The sequence below is a fragment of the Molothrus ater genome, chromosome 14 (assembly GCF_012460135.2).
Source record: "Molothrus ater isolate BHLD 08-10-18 breed brown headed cowbird chromosome 14, BPBGC_Mater_1.1, whole genome shotgun sequence".
Lineage (NCBI taxonomy): Eukaryota > Metazoa > Chordata > Aves > Passeriformes > Icteridae > Molothrus > Molothrus ater.
Genome location: NC_050491.2, coordinates 16,135,804 through 16,157,361, shown reverse-complemented (window position 1 = coordinate 16,157,361; position 21,558 = coordinate 16,135,804). Strand labels below are relative to the sequence as shown.

Here is a 21,558-nt window from a genome sequence, read left to right as displayed (position 1 = left end):
AGCTCATGGCTCCTCTGCTAATGGCCTGACTCTTCTCCTGCTGTTCCCATCCTCCTCCACCTCACTTTACATCCTAATGGTGTACATCTGTTACTGGACAGATTGCACAAGATGAACATAAGGCACTCTTTTCCAGGGTCAGCTAAATTGCCAAGCTAGGTCCACTCAGGCTATTGAAATGTATGTTCAAAATTCCAGAAATTCTACTAATGACAGATATCTCTGTCATATTCTGCTGCATAATAATTATACTTATCCAGGCCGGTGTGAGGTCAGAATAAAAACATTGTTTCAGTAAGGGATATATTGGTGTGAGTAAGGAATAAGTGTGATAATGTGGGGTTTCTTGTGATTTCAAAAATGGTGATTTTAAATTTTCACATTCAAATTTACTTTGTTTAGAGCGCTTGGGAAGTTTGGAATGAGTTGTTTTGGAGTTTACAGGTCTTGAAGTGTTGTTTTCAAAAGCTCTGGCCGTGTTTGAGGAGTCAGCAGATGTTAACAATTAGGAAAAGATAAAAAAGAAACTGGGGTACCTCTTGGCCCCACTGTTCTTTGTGTGTACATGTGTTTCCTGAGATTTTTATTTTTTTTAGCTGTGGGATTAGTGCAGAGTAACAAGGCACTGATTTGTCTTGGTTCTGCACTGTGGAGTCGGACAAGGAACTGTCGCAACACATGGCTTTCAAATGAGTTGATTGTAGACATATTGTCTGTCAGTCAAAACTACAATATTGTAATTAGAGCAGGCCCTGTGTCTCCATACGTGCTTCAGATGGCAATGAAATAATCTCAGGAGTGAGCTATGGGGATGCTGCAGTGTGGATCAAAGCTTACTCCCTTCTCTACTGCAAATTTTAACGAATTCACACTTGGAATTACTGAAAAAATCATATTTTATCCTGTCATTCTTATAGAGTCTTTGTATTTTTGAAAGCTGAAGTGTAATATTACACAGGTGTAATATTTCTCAGTAACAATATATCAAATAATGTCCTGGAAAACCCTGGGAAGCTCAAGGAAGTTCCCTCTATTTGTCCTGATTCCTGTGACTGACTCAGTTGGTCACTCTGCTTGAAATGGGATTTGGTGGTGATGCTGCAGAGTTGATTTTTATATTTCAGTTCATGTACTAGGAGTCCATAGGATAAAGCTTACACAGGTCTACTCTAAACATGGAGAGGGGGGATATTCAGAATTGTTGATGGAGTACAATAAATATGGAAGAAAAAGGTATTGTTTGGATGCTACAGGAAAAAAGCAAATGTGAGGAAGAGAGGAAATTCTGCTGTGATAAAACAAAGCTCCCTTGTTACAGACATGGCCTGTTTTATTCACTGATGTGTCACAAAAAGCAGATTTACCTCCAGATTCTGCCTGACTCTGGGTCCTGTGACAAGGGAGATGGAAGGAAGATGTTTCATTTAAATAAGGTCATCTTGTTTAAATAATTGGTAATAGATAAAATAGGAATAATGGAAATTAGGACCACAACAGCAGCGTGGCTCTGGTACAGCTGATGCTGGTGATGTCCTTGTTAGTCTGCATAAAATTTACAGAAAAATGAATGTTTACTGGGTATTGTATTCACCTGGAGGGGAGCCAAGGAGCTCCAGAAAAGACACACAAGATAAAAGTAAACCCTTGAGAAAGTAAAAAAGAATTTAAAATAAAAGGGAGGACACAGAAGGAGAATTGGGTTCGTCCAGAGTTACTCCCAGCTCACTAACGGGGATATTGTAAATTCTTTGGCTCTGTGAGGAGCCCAGATTCATGTCATGGCCACAGACAGTGGCACTGCTGATGAGTCAGACTTCTGATTTTGTGATTTACAGGAAAGTCATTTGAAAAGTAGTGCCATATGGGATGATGCTTGATTTGTAATTCTAGAAGTTAACAATTCAGTCTCCTGCAAATCCTGAGTCTGTCAGGGATTTCTCAAGTGATGTGCAGCATAGAAAATGTCCACTTTTATTTTTCTATTTGGAGTTATTTTATACAAATCAGCCCTGGGTTTACTGGCAGAGGACATAAAAGAGCAGGGTGGTACAAAGGAGGGAAAAGTTGGCTCGTTTTGGGCCAGTACAGCCATTCCCAGAGTTCTTCCCCAACACTACTCCACCCACTACTCCATCCACTTTCCTGAAAGCCAAAGCAATATTAATAAATTTTTTTTTAATCCCTGTATAAATTTTATTTTTCAATACTACCATATTCTACATCTCTACATTCATCTGCAAAAGGAGTTCAACCTGAATTTCATACCTTTGTAATAAAATCCCTTTTTCCCTCTGGTAAGGCATGGCTAGGGCAAGGTGTCTATCAACCATGGCGAGGAAAAGGAAATTTTGTTTTCTCCGTAAATAAATGCATTATTTTCAAAAGGATTTTTAGGCAGTCAATACTTTAATTTTTTCCTCATACTTTTTTTAAAAAGAAAGCACTTGAAAATGTCTTGGTTTATTTTAATGCACTTATTATAGTTAAGATTCTAGGTTTTTCTTGGTCTGATAATTGACTTGGAAATCCAGGTTCTTGTAACTGTCTTTTCTTGGTGAGAAAGAATTCTCAGGCATCTTTAGTCATTAATTTTACATTAATAGGAGTTCTTTAGCCCTGCACTTACAATGTATATGTCATCTCTGGTACTCTAAAAGTACATTTGATATCAGAAAATAAAACTGTGACTGTGCCAGTGTGTGTGGTGGCAGCAAAGCAGGTGCTGCATGGTGATGAGGAAATCTCCATCCCAGCCCAGCCTAAGCTCCCATGTTTGTTTTGCACAGATATCTGTCTGCAGGCTTGCTTCAGCTACCTAAAAATGGGATTTTGCACTAAAGAATGGCAGCCTGTGTCCCCAGCCTGGCTCGGGGTGTCCACATCCACAGCAAGAAGCAGCTGCTGCCCAATTTCCATTGACCTCCCATCCGTGTGGGAATTGGCTCCAGAGGTGATAAGGATGGGCTTGGCTGTTTTCCCTTGTGCTGATTGTTCCAGCCTGGTGCAGGGCTGGGTTCCAGAGCCTGCTCCAGCTGCCCCCTTTGCTGTTTGCCAGGATTGACCCCTGGAAATTCCCCAGGAGCTCAGTGGGAGGAGGTCAGGGATAGGGCAGAGGCTGCCCTGACACCACAGCAGCCACAGCTCTTGCCAGGGCTCTCCCCAACCCTTTCCAGGAGACTTTGTAATTCCCTTCTCCCGTCTGATACACCTTAGAAGGTCACCCAAGAACTCTGGGGTTTTTTTCCTTTTTCAATTTGATCATCATGGATTTGTTGTCTTGTTTCTCATGGAGAAATTACCTCTGGCAATGCCAGGGCAGTGCAGGAAATCTCTCATACCCACCCTGGTGGCACAACCCCAGGGTGTTGGGACAGCTCTGGTTGGTGGATTATTAATGCTGAGGGTAGAAATTGTGGGGGGAAATCCTGTGCCAATGCTTTAAAAGAAATCAGATTTCCAACATTAATTATGTCATAAAAACATTTGTGCTTTTCTCTCCTAAATTCATGTTGGCTTAAGAGCTTCTGGCTTAGCTCACATCACTTCTTTCATTGCATCTTATCCCTTAATACTCGTTCTTGCTGGAAATGCAGGGCTTCTTCTCAGTCTCAGCACAGAAATCTTGCTTCAGTTTCAAAGTGGACAAGAATGTAACTGGTTTTTTAAAGTATCTTTTTTCCTCCACAACTGTTTTCTCCAGCTCTCTTCAATTGGGCTCCATGTGATGGTTTTAGACATAACAGCTTCAGTTCGAGTTGCCTCCCTTCAAAGATTTGAAAATGTGCACAGATCCTGATCAACATAAATTAGCATGGCTCTGCCTTCTGTTATCAGTTATTCCAACTATATGAAACAATCTGTTTCTGTTTCAATATAAAATAAGATGGTGTGCACGTTTACAATACATTGCACTTCCAGACATAAGTGGGAATACCTGTTGAAGGGCCCTGTGAGTAAAGACAGCCTGTTAAGGATCTTTTTATGCATGAGAGGAACATCCATGCAGTCACTGTGTTTGCAGGAGCGTGTGGGACTGGTTTGGAATGCAGAATAACATTTCTGCACTGTGACATTGCCTTTTCCTTATTTATTTATATATTTTTGCTGGGGGGTGAAAGGGTGAAGTGGTGATACCACATCATTATAATCCATGGGAATTCTGACAATAATTCAAGGGATTCAGGACTAAGCTTACACTGGAAAAAACACCAGTGGGAAAGCAGGAGCCAAGAAGTGCCTGCATGGCTACCCTGCTATTGTCTGTCCCTTTTCCTTACAGAAGTCTTGGGAAAGAGGTTGCTGCCAATATTATTAATCTTTATCTTGTGCTGGCACTTAGCTATCAGGATGTCTCTGACATTTGATGGGGTCTGGAACAAACTCTTTTTTTTTTTTTGTAATAGAATTTTTATGTCTCTGACTAGCCAGGGAAAGGAAGAATGAATTTTGTGAGCACGGAGTAAATATAGACCAGAGCTTTTATTATTTTCCAAACATTATTTTGCTTTTATTTTTGCTTTATAGCTAAAGGATGTCAGCAGCTCAGAGCACACTTTTCCATCAATGCTCTTCACTCCAATGTCTGAAATCTCTGGTTCTGTCTGTGCTGCACTTTTGCTGCTCCATGGGGGAAGTGTCACTGCCCACCAACTGAACACATGAAGTACAAGTGAAATTGAACTTTCCTGAGATATCCCAGGGTGCAAAACCAGGAAAAACCAGGGTGGGAAACCAGGGTGTGGGAGCAGGGGGAATACTTTCATTTATTCCTCATTTTTCATCCCTACATGGAGTTCAGCACCAGGGGAGTGCCCTGAAGGCTTCACAGTCACTGCACTTCTGGGAGAGGGATGGAAAAATTAGGTGAAAACACAGGTAGGTCCTGTCCTTTGCTGGAGTATGTAAATTTTGGGTGAGAAAAGAGCTACGAGTATGTTGGGCAGGAGATTCTGGAAATTAGACCAGGTGAGTGCAAGGAAAACATTCAGATTCTCCCTCCTGCATCCTCTGCTTTGACCTCATAAGAAAGAGCACATCTCCCTTCATTAACAGATTGTTTTAAAACAAAAGATGAACTATTCATGAAGAATAATACTAGTACAGAGAATATATCTATTAATAAACTCAACAGTCTTTGTTACAAGGTTTTCTACCTGAGCTCTGTTGGTAAATGAGTGCACAGAAGGATCTTGGAGTTTTAATTTTTTTTCCTACTCCATTTATTTTTATACCAGGCCCCACTGGAGGCACCTGGAATATTACAGTTAAAGGCAGCCACAAAAATTTGATTATGTTTAACAAATCATTGCTATGCAGTAACAAGGTAAATTGGGTCCATAGAAATAATTTTCCTAGCATTTAGGAAATCTGTTGATAGAGCAAAACACAAAAGAATAATCTGCAAGGTCTGTAATTTTGATGTTTTATAGTAGCTGAGGTATGTGAATAGATAAATTATCTACTGAGACATCAAAGGGAGGTATTTGTGAGTGGGTAGTGGCTTGGGAAAGAGGGAAGTGATTAGTGGAGTGCCACAGGAGATCAGAATTAGGACCAATTTTGTTCATTTTATAAGCCAATGGTCTGGAAAAAAGAAAAGACCATACAGCCAAGGCATAGCACACACCTAGGTTCCTGTGTTGGGAGGCAGCAGCAGGCCATGAAAAACAAGAGCAAAATTCAAAAAGATTTGTCCAAGATTCAGACGGATAAGGAGGCATCATTTTAGCTGAGCGGATGTAAATTTTGTGGAGCGACTAAGCAGAAGAGAAATAATGTGTGGAAAGACTGCAGGAGGGTTTTGCTTCACTGGGGAGTGTGGGTTAAGGGAAATATTTGAAATAATTTAGTGATTTTGAATGTGGATGATTTGGTTTATTTTGCTTTTTCAGTGAGGAAGACTGTTGGTTTAAACTCCATCTATTTAAAAGCTTCTGTGAAAATTAGATTGAAATGTTTTCCTAAAATCCAGTATTTTCAGCTTCCAAGCTTATTAGTAGAATGAAGATCCTGGGTGGTTCTGCCACCTGTTTTCTCACACAAACCCTGGGACCACAGAAATAAGATCATGTAACAGAAGAGGTCAGAAGGAAGGAATGGCTCTATAGGGCATGCCTGGTGGAAAATACTGGAATATGGATGATTTTAGCAGAGATTTCAGTTCATTGACTAAAAACTGAAAATTAATCCCATTTTTTACTCATTTCATAATTCCCCTGTTCTGTTTACCAGAGGGATTAAGGAGGTTCCAGAACCCAAGGCATGTTTACTTTTACTTGAACATTAGCAGAAATGGCAATTGCCAAAGAGCACAAATGTCTCTGCAGCAATTGCTCCAATTAAACAACACAGCCATCATTGGAGAATCATAAAACTTTGAGCTTACAACATTTCTTTATTGAAATAGCTTCTTCTACAAGCTACCACTGGAATATTTTGGTTTAAGCTATGCAAGAGTTTATTATAACTGAAATTTAATTTAAAAAATAAGCTCTAAGCCAAGTACCCTAATAAGAAACTATCATGCTACTTAAGGAGATAAAATAAAACTAAACACTGCCTGAAATAAGGATAATTCCTACTGAAACCTCTTCCTGAAAATTGAGTAATCCCAGTAGTTATTGCATGGTTTTCCATGTTTTAATGTTTTTCCCCTAAAGCTTCACTTCTAGTTTAGATTTGTCTTGGGTAGCTCATGGGTAGTGGATGATCTGCTATTATTAAGCTTTTACCATCACAGAGTTGCTTTCTCTCACTTACTCTGCCTTTAATATTTTTTCTAATGCATCTAAAATTTGCACAATTTGTTGAAAACACTTGAGTCTGCACAGGTATTTTTTTTTTATTCACAAGCCTGAGGTGTATATTAATGCCTGGAAAGATTGCAGCCTGATCCTTGTCCTAAGGACATTCAAACACAGAATTAATTTTAATCTTGTGCCTTGGAGGCTATTGGAAATTTGACCATGAGAATTACTGCTTATTCAGTTGTGCTAATTCCTTCTTCAGTCAGTATGAAAACTCAATGGCTTAATTATTAGCATAATTAATGTTTTAGGAAATGAGAAAATGATTAGCTCGGAGTTGCTTTATGCTGCATGTCTCTCCTCGTGAATAAACAAGAATCCTCAGAACTGGATGTGAGCAGATTCAGTTGCCATGAGCTGAGAGCTGCAGAGCCAAGGCTCAGAGCTGCCCAATTTCCCTGCCCAGTGCTATTGAATATTGCCTGGTGATGAAGTGCCTCTCCCTGAGAGTTCCAACGGCAGGACGAGTCATTTCATCTTTGTCCAAATAATGGTGTGTTTTGTTTTAGGTGATATTGGCTTCTGAGGCCAATAAATGCCTTTTCTGGCGGATGGATGTTTTATGTGAGGCTGCGTATTCCCTTTGAGTTATGTGGTATTATCAAAAAAAACCAGAAAAGTGTATATTTTCCAAAGGTTTGTAATTGTTTTCATCCTTTTTTATATTTCTGCTTCACCTTTTGAGCACTATAAACTGTGATGGTCTTCTTTCAGCAAAGGTTGAAGGGATCTGTTTCATTTTTAAAGTGTTTTATTTTTTATTTCCTATCGGAGCAGGGAATCAAATGGGGCTGTTATGGAATGTTTTTCCTCGTGGCATTCATCGCCTTTGAGCTCCCCATGAGATGGGCGGGCTTGAGGAGTGGAGGATCCTAAAACACAGGTCCTGGTCCTGTGTGACTGGAGGCAGAGAACCCTGATTACCCTGATTATGTGTGGATTCATTAGGGATCTCCTGGCACTCAAAGCCATGGAGTGTCTCTGGTGGAAACTCATCATGTCTTAAAAGTACAATTTTGTACAGGTCTTTCCTGACTTGATCAATATCTGGCATCTTTAATATCTGTCTTTTCCAAGTTCACTCCTGTGCCTTTAGGAGTAGGAAATAACCTTCTGCACTTTTCTGGCCAGTCTAGGTCCTCACTGAAATTCCAAGCATTTGTGCCAGCTTGGAGAACAAGGAATCCATGGCCAGCTTGAAAAGGTGACCTTGGTTTTCTTCTTGACATGTTCCTCTTATTTTTTTATTTTATTATTATTATAAATGTTTATTTTTTATTTTATTTATTTCCCATTTCAGATGGGAATTAAAAAAGCTGCCTACCTGGAGGTGCAGATTCTCTTAAGAGTGTGACAGTGTGGGACAGCCACTAAAATTCTTTGTGAAAGAAATGTTCTGAGCTTTAAAAAAACTGAATATGTATCTTCATAGTGGACTGTCCAAGAAAGTGTATGGAAGTGGCAGGATTTCACTGCAAATTCTTTAAGTTTTCTATGTTTGCCTTTGTTATTTGAGGTGTTACATCTGTGAGTAACAGCACCAATATAGCCCGACCCACTTGTTCCAATCATTCTTGTGCTTGCCAATTTTCCTAGGTCAGATTTGGCTCAGTTTTATATGCACAATGTGTTTGGGTTTAATTTGCTGTAATCTATAACTTGCAGATGAATATTTTAATTTTTCCTGAGACATAAAACCTGTGGGCTAAGACATAAAACCTGTGGGCTAAAGCCCTGCAGTACCAGGGTGTTCGTGTTATCTGGCAAGGGGCTTGTGCTGTCTGTCAGTGGCAGCTTGGGAGATGTTGGGTAAAACAGAGGAGTTGGTGATTTACAGGAAAATCCCAACAATCCTCATGGGCTGCTTTCCAATGCAGTGTGAGATATCTGCAACTTTGGCTTTTTGCTGTTCACAGCCCCCAGATACAGAGTGAAATAAGATTTCAAGGTGTGGAAACTGAGTTTGGTTTAAAATCAATTAGCAGCTGTTCTCTCTGTTGGGTTTTCTACTTCCTTTTTCCTTGTTCTAAATCACAATTTGTGTTCTCTGAGGCCAGCACTGCTCAGAGCACTGTTTTAGACATCTGTATTAGCTGGGAAATGCTATTGATTGTGCTTTTCCCTAAAACATCCTGCACTCTGTGCTCAGGTTTCTCACTGGCAATGAGATCTACGTGCTCTGCAGTGTTGCAGCACCAGATCTTGGTCAAACACTTGTTTTGTAACGTCACAAGAGCAGTGGAAAATTAAGTGTTTATTACAGAGTGAGGCAATCCCATTGCTCATATTGTAGCGGGATGAGTCAATGTGATCTGATTCTGATGAAGACTTATGGAGTCTAAAAATAACTCCTCCCCAGAGCAGAAAAATATGTGAAAATATACAGTCTATCCCTTAAATCCTGAGCATTAAGTTAAATTAATAGGAGAACTTGTAGAGTGCATGATTGAATCCATGAGGGATGTAGTGTGATAGTGTATATTTGCCTAAAAGCTCTCTCTGACAGCAAAAACAATGTACCACAGTATGTTTCTTTCTTATCTAATGGAAAGAATAACACACAGAGGCTCAGTTCTTGTAATGAAAACCCCCACATTAATTTTATTTTTTGATGTGTCATTGTAATTCAAGAGATGTTTTTAATCTCAGGATTGCTAGGGCACAATAAACCATTTAAAAAGTATTTGGCAAAGATCCCTGTGCTTAGCAACAGCTCCTTTCATTTAAAACTGTTTTTTGAACCAAGCTATTCAAAGCTTTGTTCCACTTATTAAAATAAAGTATCTTACTTCAAACAAGTGTTTCAGAGAACATAATCAAGAGGAGAGCATTCAAATACAATGCACAGAAAACATAAAAGGTAGCAGCATGAAAAACTCCAGGACTTTGTGTATGTTTCCTTGTTTTTCATTAAGAAAAACTGTATAAAAATATACTCACTACCTTATTTCTCTTTGTGCCTTTATTTGATGGTTAATGTTACATTTCTTACCACGTTCTGAAATTCATTGCTAGATTTAAAGTAAAATTTAAAAGCTGTGCAGTATTTAATGAATGAAATATTGCATTAGTGGTGTGTTTTCCAGTCACCTAGGTGACATAAGACAGCACAAGAGGAGCTAAATATAGAATAAAATCTATTTTTTGCTGTTGGCTTTGTGCTCTGCTGTGAACTGCAGTGTCAATTCATGACACAGTGTCACCGTGGAAGCTTTTTCCAGTAAGGTGAAGACAGGCTGAGCTTCATTATGTAACTTCACATTAAGAATTTATTTCAGATTTTCATTAATGTCATTTTGGTTCAGCTCTGCCTCTCAAGTTTGTTTGCTCTCAATAGCAGAGGCATTGCCAAGGCAATGATGGCTCCAGGAGCTGCCCAAATGCAGTTTTCCTCCACGGGTGAAGGGATGCTGCTCCTTCCTTTGTGTTTCCTTGTTCACCTGCACACTTTAGAAAGCAGGGATGGATTCATCATGCCACAGTCCTCCTCTGTGAAGAGATTCCAAAGTACATTTTGTGGGATGCCAGATGCTTTTCCTGGTCCTGAGTGCTCAGTTCTCCCTGAAGTTAAGAGAGAAGTTGAGGTGAGGATGAAAGAGGATAGAGCATAAGGAATAATCTTGTCCTGCAGATTTGCTGGTTTTAAATTTTGTTTTGTTTAGAAATGAGAACCCCAGACTTGAAAAATTCCCCATCAACAGAAGGGCCTGGATCTGTGGCTCTGGCTCAAGCTCTGACCTCCTGCCTCAGGCTGTGGCTGTAGGGTTGCAAATACAGCCAACAAAGCTCCGACCCCTCCATGGGTTCATGGGAAATCATCTTGGCTATTGTGGATATAATTGATGAAATTGTCATAATCTACCAGAATTTTGGGGGTAAAGCCTGAAAAGGAGCTTTGAACAATGGTAACTCTGCATAGATCACGCTGTATAACTTTTTCAAGATGGCAGTGACTGTAAAGTCAATGCAATTTTTGATCTCACGTTGTGTGGGCAGAAAAATGGTTATTTCCAAGATGTTAAAGAGCTAATCTATTCTGTTAAGTTTTTGTATCTTGCATAGATATAGCTGATTTCTTTTTTTTTTTTTTCTTTTAATTTTACAAACCAAGTTGGGAGCCTTGACATTTATTGGGCCCCCATATTTTTCATTTATATTCTCTCTAGTCTTCACCATCTGTTATGACAGTAAATAAGTTTCAAATAAGCCATATCTTCCTCAGCATGAGTTGCTTTTTCTGCAAAAAAAAAATTAAAGTTGCAGTTGGATGTGATATTTGAAGTCACAGCTTGTCTTCAAATATTTAGTAGCGTATTCCTGTGCCAAGGGATATCAATCTGCCATTTGCCTTGCTTACAGTATAATAAAGATTATCCAAGCCCTTCTTTCATAGATATGTCAAGGCTTTTAATTACTATAGCTCAGGAAGTAGCTCTTTCCACGGGCTTTTTCCATTTTGCTTTGGATTAATATGGTTCCTTCTTCTCTTTTTGCACAATAAATTCCAAAAGGAGGATGGAGTGTCTGATTTTGGGGGATGTGATCTTCCCTTGCAAATAAATTCTTTGGCTGTACCAACAGCACTTTTGTTGTTGTAGAAGTCAGTGTTTGATGGATACTTCATATGTTGGTACAAAAAACTCAGGAAATTCTGCACAGGAGTTGTTGGGATTTTTAGTTCTGGTATAGGCAGGCTGAGGGTAAATTAAAGGTAAATTCTTTTCGTATCTTTCCTTTATTCCATACAGGAACGCTCCATTGAGAAGGGTTGAGACTTGGAAGTCACCTTGTTACCAACATGCCACTTTGCTTTCCAAATTTATCTCTTCCCTGGATTATGAATATTGTGTCACATGGAGACATTTTCCTCATCCTTGGAGGACAGTGGTGCAAAACCACAGGTTGGTTTCACTGTTGTCTTCTAAACTGCAACAAATCACCCTGAAACTCTCTCAAAGTAGCTCCTCTGACAAGGAGGAAATTTCAACCCATTCCACTCAAAACTGGAAACATTGCCAGAACAGCAAACATCAATGTTTCTTGTGGATTGTGGTTTTTACAGATGTACCTGTTCCCCAGGAACTTCCCAGATGTGTTAGAGGTTTTCTAGGATAAACCAGGAATAATCAGACATAAATTCTCCTTGTCCCTTCCAGCCCATCACACGTAATTCTGTGGCTCCAACTGGCCCCATCCCAAATTATCTTTTTGCCCCATCCTTTGATATTTCTGAAGGCTGCACATATATTTTATGGGTGGATTTTAAAATCTGATCTTTCTTCACTAGGATCTGGTACTTCCAGAATGGCACCAAAGAGAATATTGTGATTGAACATCAGCTCTGCAAAACAAAAGGAGTTTGGCTGCAGTTTGATTTATGTGGAAAGACTCAGGCAAATTCTGCACCAGCCACAACATTCATTATGCAAAGGTACTTTTGAGTAAAAAACAGGTTTTACAGCATTAAAATAATGTTCCTGTTATAGTCAAAACTGATGCACAATTAAGATTAACCCTTTTGTTTGTAAGAGGATTTCACTTTCATTTCAATGTTCATAAGCTTCTTACTATAAAAGTAAAGCTTTTATTTTTATGTATGCAGTTGTTTTTCCTTTTCACCTGTAAATAGAGTAATTGCACTTTTTTATGATTTTCCAGTATTAGATTAGTTTTATAGCATGTTCTGAAATTTCATTCTCTTTCAGCATCAATCTTTGTTTTGTTTTTATTACAGAATTATACTTACAAATAACATCATTTCATAACAATAAACATAAAAATACAATGCAATATAGCAGTTACAGCTTTATAGAGTAAACATTTCATTTGGAAGAAAATTCCACTCTCGCACTACTATTTCACAAAAGCAGCAAGGTCAGAAACTCTGAGGGTTAATAACAAAGCTGTTTATATCCTAAAATAAGGGGACAAATATTCAGGGGTCAATGACTACACCTGTGAGAAAACACAGAAAGAGGGTTTCTTGTCCACAGCTTAATTTTTTTGAAGGAGGGGTCTTAGACAAAAAAAAACCTGATTTTCAATTTGGAGTTAGTGTACAAGGTAGGGTAAATTGTATCAAAGCCAAATGATATTCCACAAAATTAAATTTCTTTCACCTGACGTTGCTCAGTACCAGGTATTTCAAGAGAATTAAAAATTTTCCATGCTACTCTTGCAGACTAAGCACACTCTGGGTAGTGTAGAAAGATGGCAAATATGAAGTCAGAAGATTAGTGCAAGGCAGGAGTTGCTTAAGCACAACATATTTTTCTTAGACTTAGAAGAATTTCCCAAGGTGCTGAATGGAAATAGGTGTGAAAAGAAGAAATACCAGTCAGGAGATTTGGAGTAGGGAAGGGTTTTGCCTTAGATGAGGATAGCTCTTGATCTGATCATTTGCCAAATTCTCTCTTCTCTAAATACAGATTTGCTTATTTAAAACACTGTCCTGGACCAGCCTCTTTTCCTAGCTTTCTTTTACAGTAGTTGTAATATTAGATTAGAAATATTTTTGGAATTATATCCATGTCAAATAGAAAATTTACAATTAGAAAGATCTTCTGGACTAAGAATCCAATTTTCTGGTATCTATATGTCATTTTGATTTTTGTCACTTTGCAAAGCAAAAATGTACTTAAATTTTCACTGAAGAATTAGAGAATTATTTTAGAATTACATTAATCTTAATTGAGGAGTTTTGTCTTGTGATACAGTGCAAATTTTTTCCCACAGGGAATGGCTCCATCTAAGGTCCCTGGCACATCCTGTAAATTTTCATCTCTAGTGCTCAGCTAAAGCACTTCCATTTTACTAAGGTAAAGTTTCATTTTTCAAAGATTCTTCTTTAGAAACCCAAGATCTGTTTGCAAGTATCTCAAGTCAGAGATTTTTCCTAGATTTACTTAACTTCTTCATTTTTAAGTCATAGTTAGTAAAGAAATGATCCGCAAAATGAAACAAGGTGAATTTTCCTTGCACTGTTTTTTTGTTGTTGTTGTCCCTTATTTCCTTATTTTCAGCATTTACAAGTAATGTCCAATTATGGACCACAGACTCCAATTCCCAGTTCCCCTTCCCTTTTCCTGTTCATTTCTAGTCAATATATGTGATTGATATTGTCAGTTTTGCAGCACTTTGTCCTTTCTCTGTCCTCTAAGACACCAACACTTGCCCTGAGACCCTGTGAACAGTTTTCCAGCTGGCAGATGATCAGCTCCTGCTAATTTGAAAGGGTCTGTTTTAGTCAATGCTTCCTGACCTCTTATTTCTCCATTCTAGGCCGAGATTTTACCTCTTTCTTGTTAATATTTGTGGCAGTCCCATCCCTGCCTGGCCACGGAGTGAAGGTGGGTGCACAAAGCTGAAGGTTTTAGCCCATAATTGTCATTTGTTGGTGATGCCATTGAATCTGGAACTGCTGAGCCACTGTTCCCACTGCTGGCCTGCTCACAGCACAACTTCTTTTTTTGCTCTGATAACCTCAGTGTTTCTTGGTACTTGCCAAAGTGTCCTTCTGAGAGTAATCCCGTGTTATTGCAGGACCTGCTTTCTGTGTGCTTCTCTCCGTGACATCAGCAAGTATTTCACTTTTGGAGTGCTCATCATTTGATCTACCTGCTTAAAACCAACAGATTTTATTTTGCTGGGTTTCTTTTTTTAAGGTTCTGAACTTTCCCATCCCATTCCACTCGCTTGATAGCCAAATTCTCAATGAGCTTCTTCCTACAAATATAAAAAACATTTTTTGCAGTACCTCCTTCAGTTGCAAAAGCTGTCATTGATGCTTTATAAGAATTTGCAGGCCAATTTGTGTTTTATTTCCTTTACAAACAAGAAAATCTTCCTGTTTTGGCAAACTCTTTTTTAGTGATTCTACCAATGTCTCACAAAAACCCCAAAAAGCCTCACCCAACCTAATTTTCTTGCTCTGGTATTCTGTAGTAGATAGTTATCATGATAAATGCACATGTTCTTTATCCCTGTATGTAATCTTGCTCTTTGCATTGCTGATCTTGAAGTAAATATATAAAGTGTTGTCTTATAACAGAGACAAATGATGGGAGAGAAGAGGCAGAGCCCTGGAGTGCCATCCTTCAAAGTCCATCTCTTGGAGGCCTAATTCAGCTGTAGGAGCAGAGAGGGCAACCTTGTAATATTTGCCCTTTGAAATGCTATCTTTCACAGGTGACCTTTAAGCTAACTTGGGAGTCTGACAACCTGGGGCCTCAGCACAAGATCCTTGTCTCTGTCAGCCCCTCACAGCTGCTATCCCCTCTGCCTTTGCTCAAAACAGTCCCTCCTTCTGATTTGATCTGCCTGGCTTCATAACTTCTATCACTTCTCCTAAAATACAATTAGCAGACTGTTCCCTTTCTCTTCCAGGTGCTTCTCTGAGTCTGTGGTTCTGTTGTGCTCTTCACAGACCATATTCCTTCCAGGTTCAATTTCTTGTCTCCAGTAACAAAACCTTTCAAGGACACTGCAGTACCCTGGGGAGATTCAGGGTCCCACAGCACTGCACACTCATCTCAGAACTTGAGCAAATGTAAACCATGAAGTTAATCAGGAAAGAGCTCAAACACTCTTGGGACATGGCAGAAGTGCAATATCCATGTGGCAGCATACAAAATTAGGGAAAACTATATGAAATGCTGTGGAGTCCCCACTCCTCTGGATTACCCAATCAACCATTGCCATCTCTAGCCGTGGCAATTGTCCAGGTGTGCTCATGCCTGTCAGGCTGTGACAAATGCAGGTGTGTCTAACAGCAGCTTTTAGGAATTCAGGCATCCACTTCCATAGCTTTTGGAGTGCTGAACCAAAGCTATCCATTCAATAAACAAGCTACAAAAGTTAGAAGGCAGATTCTTACAAATGCAGGTGAAAATTCAGTAAAACCTTTTGTAAGAGATCAGATCTGTATTAAAAACTTCAGGAGACATTTCTAGTTTCTTTAAAAATATTCTTTAAAAATTCTTCTTGTGGTCCACACTTCTCCTAAGGGCTACTTCACTGAAAATTCCTCCTGCTGAGGAATCCTGTTGGAGCTCACACCTTCAGCCCTGGTGACGCTTCCAAGGTCCCTCGGAAGCAGAGGCTGTGTTTTCTGGGACAGCACACATTTCCCCACAACCCCTGCAGCCAGGGCCCTTCTCCCACCCCATTTCTCTTCGCTGTGCAAAAGCCTTGACCTGAGATGGAATTTTGGTCTGGAATTTGGCCTGGAATTTCAGTGTTTTTCCAGTGCATTACCTGTCAGCCCTTTGTCCCTGGTTAGCCAGGCAGCAAATGGAACCCCACTGCTATCTCTGCACTTCTCCTTTTTCTGGACTGATTTGTGTTCTTTGCCTTGTCAGTGGTTTGGGGTTTTTATCTGTACAATTGTTTCCTTGGTTGACTCCAACGTGTTTGTTTTTCTAAACGATAGCCAGCCCCTGTTTTGGTGTAGCTCCATATTACTTCATCAATCACTTGAAGGGGACGTTGACACAGTGTTAGGTTCTTTTGAGTAAAACAAGGCTGGTTTTATTATTTTGTTGTGTATTATTTTCCACTATTCCCATTGGACTGGGAAAATTGAGTTTTCATAGGCCTAATCTTCTCAGCTAATGTTATGAGCTAAAGCTAAGTAGCATTTGTTGGAAAACAAGAGGTTCATTTTGTACTCAACTCATTCTTTTGTTTGGTAGAGATGTAACAGATACTGTGCAGGAATTCAAACCAGGCTTTTTTATTCACTGTACAGCTCAAGTTCTGTTTAGATGGTTGCTATTTAACTGGTTGCTATTTATATTTCAAATATTGCAAATATTATGTTTATTTTTTAAAGAGAAATTTTTTGACTCAGTATCTATAGTTGAAATAATGTCATGTAATGCAAAGAACAAATTTGTAAGAGTTGTGCAGGATGATCTGAAGGGAAGAGACAACAGGAAAGAGAAACAGAATTTACGAAAGATCCAAACAGAAAAAAACCTCAGGTTTGGCCAGAAAAAGGCCTGTGACCATCAGATATGAATCAATTTGTTAGATGGATTAAAGGCCATGTGAAGGGTGAAAGGGAAATGGGTAAGATGGAGTCAAAAGTCTTTTCTCTGCTGGAGCAAGTTTAGCAAACTTAGAAAGTACTGGTGGGGTTGTAATTAGTAGCAGTATTTTGGGGAAAGGAGTAAAATGTATGAGTGGTTTCTGTTCTGGGAAGGAAGGAAGGAAAGCTGCCAGAGGAGAGGGTTGCTGGGTGTGTGAGACCGTGGATGGAGGCTGGGGAAAAGTGACACATTCACAGGGACTGTGGATTCCTGCAGGAAAGCAGAACACACAAAACTGGGTGCTGTTCCCCAAAATCGTCTGTTTTGCAGAGAATCTGAAGTGCTGAGGGGTTTGTGTAATAGATCTGTGCAGGAGAGAGATGGGACAGATTTCTGTTCAGGACATCCAGAACGAGGGAACAGAGATGTCAGGCAAGATCAACTCACTGGAGAGGAACCACCTCATGTTGGATGTTCTCCAGGTGAGCTCCTGAACACACAGGGAGGAACTTTGGACATTCTGCACATGCCAGTAGTGAGTGTGAGTTTTTATGGTGTATTCTTGTATTCGTGGCTGCTCGAATTAGACTTTCTAGTCTTTTCAAATTCTCATCAGGTAAGAATTTTTAAATGTTTTCAAAAATTTTTGCATCGTCGTCCTCAGATCATTGTTACAGATAAAAGCAGAATTTTTTAATGAAATAGCATACACTTGTCAGCAGTATAGTTTCACCTTTCTCCCCCATCATTCTATGATAATATTTATTTCCTGATTACACCTGTTCAGCTATGTTGGATCTGCCTTCTGACAAGTTTAATACAGTTGATGGCATTGATTTAGAATTGTGTAAAGTCTATGAGTGGAATTTTCTTTTTCTTATGAAAATATTAGAATGGCTAGAAAATGTAAGTTTTTTATACAAGTTATATTACATTAAAAATGTAATATATGTATTTCATATGCCTTGAGACTAAACCTTGAATGACCCTCTGTTCATCCTTTGCCACAGTGAACATTGATCACTTTCTTCTACCAAACATTTCCTCCTCCTTAGAGAGCTTCAACATTTGTAAAGAAACTTTCCCTCTTATTAATTATTATTACTTTCTTTAATCAATGATGTTGAAAAACTAACAAATTTCTAAAATCCTCTGTAACTATCATAATCCACACAGCTGGCATAACAACTATTAAAAAAAAATCCATGTGTGGGGTTTAGTGCACTGTCCAGTGTCTAAAATTCTGACTTTATTCTTACACTGACAGACTTGGTAATAACAGACCTCTGGCTGGGGAACGCTCAGGTGTCTCTGCTCCTTCTCCAGGCCAGGGGCTGGAGTAGAAGCACAAACTGCAGTGGGAAGCCCCTGTGGCAGGGGTTTTGGGGAGATTTTGCTCCCTGGGATCTGTCTGGTGTTCCATGTGCGGCCACTTCCCTCGGCCAGTGCAGAGAACGTGGGGGCTCTGCTCCCACTGAACAAAGATTCTTCTCCATGAGTAATTTTCTTGCCTGTCGTTTTTTGGATAAGAAGCAATTTTTAAAATGTGTTGTCAGAAATCCATCCCTTATGCAATAAAAAACTCAAAAGCTGTGCCTGATGACATACAAGATGTCCAGATCTGCATTGGCTCCTTCTCTGCAATCTGTTTACAAAAGTTAAAAAATGCAGCAGAATGAGTTGGTTTGTAAAGGTGCTTTTTTGAATGCTAAATCATAGCTGCAAAAAACTGAAACACTAAAATTTGTCTTGTTTCACTACATGAGAGTCATCTGAAACAAGTCTTATTTTAAATTGTAACATAAGATAACACAAATAGAACAGAAGAATAAAGTACACAAAGTCCATTCCTCTCTCTCTCAATGGAAAGAATTGTATTAATTCAATTTATTTGAGATTCTGTGGCAGTTTGTGTATTTGCAAAAAAATCTGAAAATTATATATGTGCAATTACTATAATCTTTTCCAGAAGTATTAATCTTAAACTGTCATGAGTTATCTCATTAAAATCCCCATCAAAATACTTTTGATGACACTTTTTAACCCAAATATTAATTACTAATACATTTTGAATTTTAAAAGTGCATATGCCAGATATTTCAAAGTTGTATTTTGATCCTGAATGAGTAATCTGCCTTTTAGAACTCTGATGTACCTCATTTGCCATTGATGTAATGTGAGCTAAAGGGCTTAGCATATCTAAAACTAATTCAATAATTTTATGCTGCTCTTGAGATTTCTTTAAGCCTGCGAGGAATTGGAAATTCCCAAACAGTGGTGAGGAAACACTGAAAAGAGAAGTTTTTCTGTCTGAGGTTTGAATGGAGTCATATTTCTGCTGCCTCTAACCACTCTGTTTTAGCCATGCTAACAAAGCTGTGAACTTCTGGAATTACAGAAATGGAATTAGAGGAATGGCAGGTGAGCCCAGTGTGTCCTTGCCAGTGCATTTTGGTGCTTCCCTTTGAAGGGCACTCCTTGTTCCCCTCACAGAGAACATCCAGGGACCAAAATCCTGCACTCCTTGTTCCCCTCGCAGAGAACATCCACGGACCAAAACCCTGCACTCCTTGTTCCCCTCACAGAGAACATCCAGGGACCAAAATCCTGCACTCCTTGTTCCCCTCACAGAGAACATCCAGGGACCAAAATCCTGCAGTCCTCATTTCCCTCACAGAGAACATCCAGGGACCAAAATCCTGCACTCCTTGTTCCCCTCGCAGAGAACATCCAGGGACCAAAATCCTGCACTCCTTGTTCCCCTCACAGAGAACATCCAGGGACCAAAATCCTGCACTCCTTGTTCCCCTCACAGAGAACATCCACGGACCAAAACCCTGCACTCCTTGTTCCCCTCACAGAGAACATCCAGGGACCAAAATCCTGCACTCCTTGTTCCCCTCACAGAGAACATCCACGGACCAAAATCCTGCAGTCCTTGTTCCCCTCACAGAGAACATCCAGGGACCAAAATCCTGCAGTCCTCATTTCCCTCACAGAGAACATCCAGGGACCAAAACCCTGCAGTCCTCATTTCCCTCACAGAGAACATCCAGGGACCAAAATCCTGCACTCCTTGTTCCCCTCCCAGAGAAGATCCAAGGACCAAAACCCTGCAGTCCTCATTTCCCTCACAGAGAACATCCAGGGACCAAAATCCTGCACTCCTTGTTCCCCTCCCAGAGAAGATCCAAGGACCAAATTCCTGCACTCCTTGTTCCCCTCACAGAGAACATCCAGGGACCAAATCCCTGCATCCCCCAGGCAGGTGTGCCAGGGAAGCCCTCAGGGTTATCTCCATGGGGTTCCCCATGGGAGCAGCTGCTGCTGGGCTGAGCTGGTTTCCATCCCTGCTGGTTCCTGGTGCCCTGGTGTTCCCCTCAGTGCCCCTGGCTGGTTCTGCTCCCATGGGCTCCCAGCTGGAACCTCACCCACTGATGCCTCCTGTTTGTCAGCAGTGAAACAACAAGAATTCAGCTCACCTGGCCAGCTCAAACCATTGTCTCAAGTTTTCAAAATACTTCAGGCGTGGGCTGAAATGGTTTTAAGAGTTCCTAAAACTTTCTGTTCCATTTTTTGTCCAAAGTGAGTGGTTGCAGACAAATTCCAGCAGCAGTGTGGCAGGAGGGCTGTGCTCCTCCCCATGCCTCTGTCACTTGTTCCAAAGATCCTGCTAGTTTTCCTTGGCTTTTTTGTCTCATTATTTGTCCTGTTCGTGTCCACCCCTGAGCCATAAAGGGAAAATCCCTCTCTTTATTATCCAAGTAACAATGGGATTTCAGGTCTGTGAGGGGTTTTTTTGTTTGTTTGTTTGGGGTTTTTCTCAGTGTTGCATGACATGGCGCTATTAATGTTTTTACAGAGTAGCAATGATGAGAGAGGAAACTGCATTCCAGTGGCAGGTCAGCTCCAGGTTAAAAGAGGGAAAAAATAAGAATTCTCTGTCATAATTGCCTGCCGTGGAAGGAATAGTGCCTGAACATTAATGTCAAGCATTTGGTACTGAGTTGTCATTTGAAATATACCTGGGACAAGCCCAAATGTACACAACAGGGTACAATGCAAAGTTATTTACACGAAGATAAAAGTACATGTGGAGGTAAAGGAGTTATAGACCATGGGCTATAGACAAATTTAAATTCTGTGTCCTCTTTGAGGACAGGAATTTACATTATTCCATGGAGTTTGCAGTATTCCATCTGCTAAAACTCATAAGCAACTGTCCTGATTTCATGAGCTTTATGATATCAAGACCATTTTCACAAGTAAGATTTTTGCTTTTTTATTTTTCAAGCATTTACCAGATATTTTCACCACGGTCTTCCACAAGTGTATAAAAATGTGAACACAGGGATTGAGACAATGTTGGCATGCAGAGAAATATTATTTGTTTTCTTTAAGGTGGGTAAACTTTCAGAGAAGCAGGAAAATATCATTTATACATACCTGGCATTGTATAATTTAATGTTGTTCTCCCTTGACTCATGTAAACTACAGAGGAATGGCAAAGGTTACCTGCGTCATCCAATCTGTTTTAAAAAAATATTTTTATTTGCTCTTTTAGCCCAGGATGCTCTTGCTGGTTTGAGAATGTCCACGTTTTTCCTTGTTCTTAATGAAAATATTCAAAAAGCTGGAAAAAAAATTATATTAGTCTCATTAAGGTACCTTTCAAGCTCTAGCCATGAGGACTGAATTAGGGAAGAGTATTTTTATATTCC

The 21,558-nt window shown here is 39.7% G+C and overlaps 1 long non-coding RNA gene across 5 annotated transcripts in view; it reads left to right on the top strand.

Annotated features, from left to right (window-relative positions):
- Positions 1–21,558, top strand: part of LOC118698865 (uncharacterized) — a 127,193-nt gene that overhangs the window by 62,770 nt on the left and 42,865 nt on the right. For 3 of the 5 annotated variants that reach the window (XR_004981956.1, XR_008508626.1, XR_008508625.1), the window contains exons 2-5: positions 11,555–11,707; positions 12,094–12,237; positions 13,542–13,624; positions 14,088–14,155. This is a non-coding gene — a long non-coding RNA (uncharacterized LOC118698865). Of the gene's footprint in view, positions 1–7,951; positions 8,011–11,554; positions 11,708–12,093; positions 12,238–13,541; positions 13,625–14,087; positions 14,156–21,558 lie in introns of those variants that run through there. The other 2 variants (XR_008508627.1, XR_008508624.1) reach the window with 2 other exon arrangements.